The sequence below is a fragment of the Phaseolus vulgaris genome, chromosome 7, assembly GCF_000499845.2.
Source record: "Phaseolus vulgaris cultivar G19833 chromosome 7, P. vulgaris v2.0, whole genome shotgun sequence".
Lineage (NCBI taxonomy): Eukaryota > Viridiplantae > Streptophyta > Magnoliopsida > Fabales > Fabaceae > Phaseolus > Phaseolus vulgaris.
In genome coordinates this window covers 22,292,907-22,300,536 of record NC_023753.2, presented here as the reverse complement: position 1 = coordinate 22,300,536, position 7,630 = coordinate 22,292,907, and the positions used below count along the sequence as shown (strand labels likewise).

Below are 7,630 nucleotides of genomic sequence, written 5' to 3'. Positions count from 1 at the left end.
ATCATTCAAAGGGATGAAAACAATGGTTGTGAGAAGCAGAGGTAAACTTGAAAGTTGGTTTGCGGGAGAAATAGAATTGATTGAGAAATACCTACATGAGACAAGTAGGAAAGTAATCAATACTCCAAAATTGATTTCCTTTAGCTGGATGAAGCAGCAAAACCTCACTGAGGTGAGGAACCTTTTGAAGGAGCAAAAGCTGAAGAGGTTTCTTGAAATGTCTGGAAATATATATCTGGATTTGGTAAGAGTTTTCTATACAAACCTTCAATTTAATGGTGATAATCTTTGCTCTCATGTGAAAGGGGTGGACATTGGAGATTACCCATGAGGTTTGAACTGTCATGGGTTGAAGTACACTGGACTGAGAATTAATAAAAGGCAATATAGGAGTGGTGGAAGAATTTAACAAGATGTAATTCTACAAGAGCTGCCTTAAAAATTCCACTCTCAAAAAGTGAGGAATTTTTTTGTTGGAGGATTAAAGTTGGATAAGAGGCTCATTGCCTTCATCATCTCCTGGATGCTCACACCAAGGGACAACAACCATTCCACTCTTTCAAAAGAAGATTTGGTTCTGATTTACTGCATCATGAACAAAGTAAAGTTGAATTGGATCCACATCTTTAAGGACCACATGCAAAAAGTAACAAGGTTAAGTGATTTCCATTATCCCTATGTCATTTTGATTTCTAAATTTTTGCACTATTTTGAAGTGGATTTAGAGGAAGAACTATCTGAGGTTGTGAAGTCCTCAAGTGAAATCAATAATGGTTCCCTAAGCAATATGGGGTTTACCAAAACTGGTGGAAGATGGTGAGTAAACATGGAGACCAAGCCGGCTCAAGTGGAACTCATGCTGAGGAAGAAAATGAAGATGCAACCACCAAAGAAGAACCTGTTGTTGAAGCATATGAACTAAACCAAGCTCTGCTCACATGAATGAGAGGATAACCTCAATGTCTCCCTTAAAAGACTCATGGTGAGTAGGATGGATAGCTTTGCTGAAAATTAAAGGAGCATTCATGAGCTGTGTGAGACAAGGTTCCAGAATATGGATTCAAGATTTCAGACCTTGAATGAGCAAATTGAGGAAGTGCAGAACCAACTCTTTGATCTGCAGTATGGCAAGGATGAATGAAGCAAGTTTATAGCTTTCCTTTCAAATTTTGATTTAATATTCTGAACAATTTCTTTTTTCTTTATGTTATTTTTATCCTTCTTTCACTCTATTTGTGAAGACAAATAGGGGGAGAAGTGCTTTGGGGTTGTAATGTTCTTATTCCTGCACTTATTTCAACTGGTTTTCACACTGATTTGGTTGATGTTTCTTTTGGAAATCACCTAGTGGAAACTGGTTTTGTGGTGCTTGATATATCTGGAATAAATTATCATGTGTTTCTGCTTCTGTTTGTGATTGCATGTTGTGTTAAATTCTAAACAGAACATCCCAAAGCAACCCAGGGATTTGTCTTCATCAAATAAGGGGGAGAATGTTGAAAATGAAGTTTTAATGTCTCCAAATCTGAGAAGAGAGTTTGATGTTTATGTTGTTGTGTTTAGGGTTTAGGGTTTAGTTCTAGGTAGTTTAGAATTTGTAAAATTCATTCTTAATCCAAAGCACAGCTGAATCAATCTAGTTTTAAAAATGAAAAGCGTTTTTCTAAGCTAAGTGAAAAACAACTGGTTGATTTCTCGGTTTAGTCGGTTATTTTACACCCAGCTTGTTTAGAGGGTTTTCAAATTGTTTTTGACTTGGTTGACTAACTGTCAAAACCATTTCAACCGGTTAAAACGACATTTCAACCAATTGATTTTTGAATTTCAACAATTTTTCAAAATCTTGTTAAATCTACTTTAAGTTGGTTTGAAACTGTTTAGACTCGTGTTTAACTGCCTAAAACAGCTAGTATGAAGAACTATAAATCTGGGTTACCCTCCATATTTGAAAAACACAGAAAGAGAGATTAAGAAACAGTTTTGAGGAAGATTTGATTCAAGTTTTGCTAGATTGCCTTAGGTTGTGCCATTGGTTCAAGAAGTGTATTAGGAGCTCTATGTGTAATTTGTTCCTTCTATTCTTATAATTGTTTTTCATTTTTGTATACTTGTAAAACAGTAAATCTGTAAGATTAGAGGATTGTTCTCACTCTGTGTAAAGTCAAAAAGGATGTGTGTTCTTGAGATTGTTGTGTGATTGTAATTTGTTGTTAATTACTTAGTGAAATACCCAGTGATTTTTTTGGGAACTATAACTCTGATAAGGAGTGAACCAGTATAATTGTTTGTGTAATCTTCTCTCTCTCACTCATTTAAAATCTGATTGACTTGTGTTTTCAATTCTTCTACCATAAACAATCGGTTAAAACGCATTTTCAACCAGTTGTTTTTCTAATAACTGCTTTAACTAACTTGTTTTTGGCTAATCTGATTCTTTAATCTGTAAAAACTTCCGTTAAACAATTCACCTCCCTCTTGTTAAAGCCATTAATTCTTACAATTTCTTACAATTGGTATCAAAGCTTCGTTTTCACCAATATAAACTATTTCCAGCATGTTTCTATGTTCAATTAGAGTAAAGAAAGAAGATGAGAAATAAATACAAGTATAACTTCAGTTATAATATATGTCTAAAATGGAATAAGTACTCTTGACAAATTGCTTGTATAAAATATCAGCATTAAGTCATTTCATTTTTGTTGCAATTGATAGGTGAGCTAACGAGACCCAAACGTGAGATCTTTTACTCCATGCTTTTAGCAAATAATAATTACTAAAAATAGACAGAAGGACCAGTTCTAGTAAATATAATATCAGCTAGAGTCCTTGCTATTCGAGTATCCAAGTTATTATTTTTCAGAGCATAAGAAATGTTAAAGAGAATTAATAAGTGCAATATCAGATGCTAATATGAAGTATAGTACGTAGCAGACAAATAATTTAAGAAACACAAAGAAAAAAAAAATCAACAAGAGAATATATTTTACAATGCTAAGCATGATTCAGATTTACCCATAATTAAACCAACAAATTTTATGAATTCAATATATCATTAGGTTCTGTTTTTGCAAGCATGCTGGTAAGGTAAGTTTAAGACATCACAACTACTGTTTAACCATATCAGAAGATAAAGGTTTAGATACGGCTCAATATTTCAGTTACTATTCATAAACTATGGAAATTCTTATTCTTATGGAACTCCATCATTAGCAAGAGTTATATAATAGAATTACGGTAATTCAATTACAAGCAATGTAAAGGCCAGATAACCACCACGAAATGAAGGTTGCACAGAGAGGTCACTGGCACTGTGGCAGCAAGGAAAAGGTAACCAGAATTTCATAACAAGAGAAAAAAATGTCAAATAAAAACTCAAAGCAAACAGCACTTCCAAGTGATACATCTAAAAACTATGCACAATAATAGCTACTTTATGTTGTGCCCAACTAGCAACAGACTACCAGCCAAAGCTATCTTAAAAAACCAAGAAAACTTATAATCAATAAAACTAACATAGAAACAGAAAAAGGTTAGCCTAAGGGAGTTGCATGGCACCGGAGCTTGTATCTTTCTTCTTTGTTCCTCTCTCTTTCTCCTCTGATTATTTTCTCCACTTTCTATGGAACCAAATAAAAAAAATCACAAGCATCCATTCTGGTATGCTGGACTTTACTACAATAGTTATTGTGCAAATGCTGAGAGCAGAATTATAAATTTCAAAGAGATTCTCACATCACATTAGGAGAGGACATTGTGAAAAGCCTATTTTCATACACAAGAAAATATAAAACATTGTTTTAATTTGAAAGCTCAAGGTAGGCATATTTCAAAGCTTCACCTAGATGATCTGTATTATAGAAAACACCTATTTTTTGTAAACTTTTAGAAAATAAAAGACAAATTTTAGTGAGAACCTAGGAAGGTTATTGATAAGATCCAAAATAAATCTGTCTCAGGCTCAAATAAATGGGAAATTTGGAAAATATTATATTAGAAGAAAGAAATATTGTAAAGGAAGTTGAGAAGAGAGAAGCATTGTACAAAGATCACCAACCTCTCTCACTCCTAATCCTTTTCCTTCATCACCATCCATCTTTTCAATTAACCAACACCTCTCCACTCCACCGTTCTATCACGTTCAATAAAGAGAGAGTCCAAATTTGAGTATAGATTGAGAAAATTAAGAAGAAAACAAAAATCACCACGGAAACAAAATCAACGACAAAATTAAACAAAATCAACGACAAAATTAAGCAAGAGTATATGAAATGAACAAATCGATCCTTGCGGAAAGCAATCGAAACACACTTTGCACAAAGGAAACACGGTTTGTAGAGGAATCGGTTCGGTGGTGGACCAAAGGTAGAGGAAGCTTCCAAACTCATTCCGAAACGGTTCGGTGGTGGACCAAAGGGAGAAGAAGCTTCCAAAGTCATTCCGAAAGTGTTTGGCAGTGCGGTGGTCCGGTGGTGCGGTGCGGTGCGGTGGGAGAGGTGGGAGCAATTATGCGTTTATAGAGGAATGGTGAAATCAGGGGTTTTATGGGAGAAATTACGACAGGAGAAAAATAAAATTTATATAAATATATATTGAATTATTTAAAAAATAATTAATTGAATTTATTTATTGGAGTTTGAAAAAACCTAATGTATTAGTTTCTTAAGATTGTGTAATAAACCATTAGATTTCAATGAGGTTAAACAATTGGTGAAGTTTATATAACCCAGCATAAATAATCCCACTAAAATAAATAAAAAATAGTGATATAGGTTATTCTAAAATTAACGTTCATAAATTACTTCTTTTAATAACTTTATTTATATATATATATATATATTACTTTTTAATTATAATTAAATATTTTGAGAATAATTAAGAATTATAACTCACTATACTTGATTGGTTCTGTTTGCATGGATGTACAGTTGTTCACAAGAAAAGAAATGAGAGTATATTAATTGTTTGGATCCAGGATTTTGCAAGGAAGAGGAGGAGAGGATATACCTTTGAAGAGTAAATATCCTCTCCCTTCAAAATGAAGAGATGTAAAAATGAAAGTCACACAAGCATGTGTTATTTCTAAATTTACCCTCATTCATCTGCAAGATTTTTAATATTAAAAAATAGTATTTTTTATTTATATAAGATGTGATTTATTTTCTAATTTTATAGTATATATTTAATATTTTAAAAAATTATTTGAATTTTTTTATTTATTTAATTTGTTGTTGTGTTTATATTAATATATTTTTTTATAATTATTATGTTTATGAGTTAGTAATTTATTTGATAATAGTTTTTTAAGAAATTATTTTTTATTGTCGATTTAGTATTTTCTTATTTTTCATTATTATAGAGTTTTTAATAATAAAAAGTATTATCTTTTATTTATATAAGATCTTATTTATTTTCTAATTTTATAATGCATGTTTAATATTTTAAGAAATTATTTGAAATTTTGTTTTTATTTAATTTGTTGAATACACTTTTTTTCTAATTATAATTTTTAAATTATATCTATTTATATTTAATATATATTTATTTTTTAATTTTAATTTTTAAATCTATAAAATATGTGAAAGTTGTTTATTTTTAAACAAAAATAACTTATTTCATTATTAAAAAATTTAACAGGCAAGGATAAATTTGTAAAGTAACATTCAACAATTTAAAATAAAATTAAAACTCCCTCACAACTATCCTATCATTTACAAACTCTCATCAACTTTCCTCACACATTCACTCCCTCAAATTTTCACACACCTTAATAACGACAGTTTAGTAATATACACAATATTTTAAGTTAAAACTTTCTAATTGTACAAAGGAAATTATAAAAGTTATTATCCTAAATATTAGATGAATAAAAAATATGTATTTAATAATATCTTATATTTCTTTAAAAAATATAATCACCTTATTTAACATGTCACTAGGTCAATTTATTTTATTTTATAACATTTAAATATATATATATATATAAATATAAATATAAATTTAACACGAATATTTATAATTATATAAAGTTATAATTATCAACAAAAAGATCAAATTCGTGAAAAAACTATATTTTTCTTTTGATGGTCTCAAATTATCTTTATTTTTTTTTCTTGTAATATTTTTAATCATTTGTATATTTCAACAAGTCAACTTTGATCTATATTTTAAATTTAAATTATAATAACTTTTAATAATTATTATTAGTTATTAACATTATTATATAACAATCTGCATCACTCATTATAAACTTAGAAACTTTATACGTTTAAATATATTTATTCCCATCAACGAACTTAAATTTGGAGTGGTTCCATATGTTTGTTTCCTGATAACTATGTACCCACCACACCTCATCTTTGAAGAAGTATGTATAACTTCATTCTCGTATGAGAAGTAATCTACGGACCTGGTTTAGTATAAGATTTTTAAAATAAATAAATAAAATTTTATTAATTATAAAAAAAAGTATTTTATACTAATGAAAATTAAAATTTTATCCGTGTTTTAATTTATTTAATTAAGATAAAAAATATAAATTCAAGTACGAGAGTTATTAGAAGACTGGCTTCAAAATAATTAAAGTTTTGTTTTTCATCTATTTTTTTTATATATATAAAAATATATAAGAAAAGTTTTGCTACAAAATATTTTAATAAAAATATTAATTTTTTAACTAACTATTGAAATTTCTTTTTTATATTTTTTTATTAATAAATTTTAAGTATAAGATTTTACTTAAAACTAAATTCATTATCACCCTTAATACCAACTCCTTTACTGATTAAAATAAAACACTCCTCTTTTTGATACATAAATTACAATAATAGATTAATGGGGTATGATTTTTTTAAAAAAAATAAATAAATAATTATTTTTTTATTTATGCGCGAGCCAATCCACCCGCGCGTTGTTGCACCGCGTGGGTTGCAGATTATGTGGGATGCACCAAAGTGAGTCAGCAGACTAGATTAATAAATTCATACACTTTTTGGTAGCGCGTCGCAGCCCGTCCCGCATTGCTACCTCTAAAATTTATTATTTTTATATATTTTAATATTTTTGGCTGTAAATTTTTTCTCCAATTACTATTTTTATAGATCTAATTTTTTTAATTATAAATATTTATTAGAATATAAGATTTTAAAATATTGTATATCATCTTTTAGAATTAATTTCTATTTCTTGTTTATATCTTGGAATTAATTATCATATCTCTCTCTTATAGAATCTCTTTATTTTGCTATGATTTGTTTTTCTAAATTTTCATTTAACGTGGTCATTTATATAAATATTTTTTTAATAGGAGGTTGATTCAACTAAATTTAAAGCAATAAAGTAATGTATCTATATGGTCTGTTTAAGTGTGATTTTGAATTAACTGATCCCTCTTACGACTTATTAAATTATAATTATGATAAGTAAATATTTTTAAATATATAAATTATATTTTAGATTTATAATAAATGTAATAAATAATTTATATTCTGATAAAAGTTATTTTTGTAATTAACTGTTTATAAAAAAGATTGAAATCGACAAAGATATACTAGGATAATAAAAATATCTTAAAAAGCGCATGAAAAAAGTTAAAATGTTGTTTATAAAAATAAAAACCACTTAAAATATAGAT

General features: G+C 28.5%; 2 long non-coding RNA genes across 2 annotated transcripts; both read right to left on the bottom strand.

Annotated features, from left to right (window-relative positions):
* Positions 1 to 227: 227 nt before the first annotated feature.
* On the bottom strand, positions 228 to 1,333 carry LOC137828886 (uncharacterized). Its single transcript, XR_011083993.1, has 3 exons — positions 1,075 to 1,333; positions 799 to 1,004; positions 228 to 585 (listed from the first exon to the last, which is right to left on the bottom strand). It is a non-coding gene; the product is annotated as an uncharacterized lncRNA (long non-coding RNA).
* A 1,825-nt stretch (positions 1,334 to 3,158) lies between these two features.
* LOC137828854 (uncharacterized) lies at positions 3,159 to 4,570 on the bottom strand. The gene is made up of 2 exons (XR_011083986.1): positions 4,055 to 4,570; positions 3,159 to 3,617 (listed from the first exon to the last, which is right to left on the bottom strand). It is a non-coding gene; the product is annotated as an uncharacterized lncRNA (long non-coding RNA).
* Between the last annotated feature and the right edge of the window lie 3,060 nt (positions 4,571 to 7,630).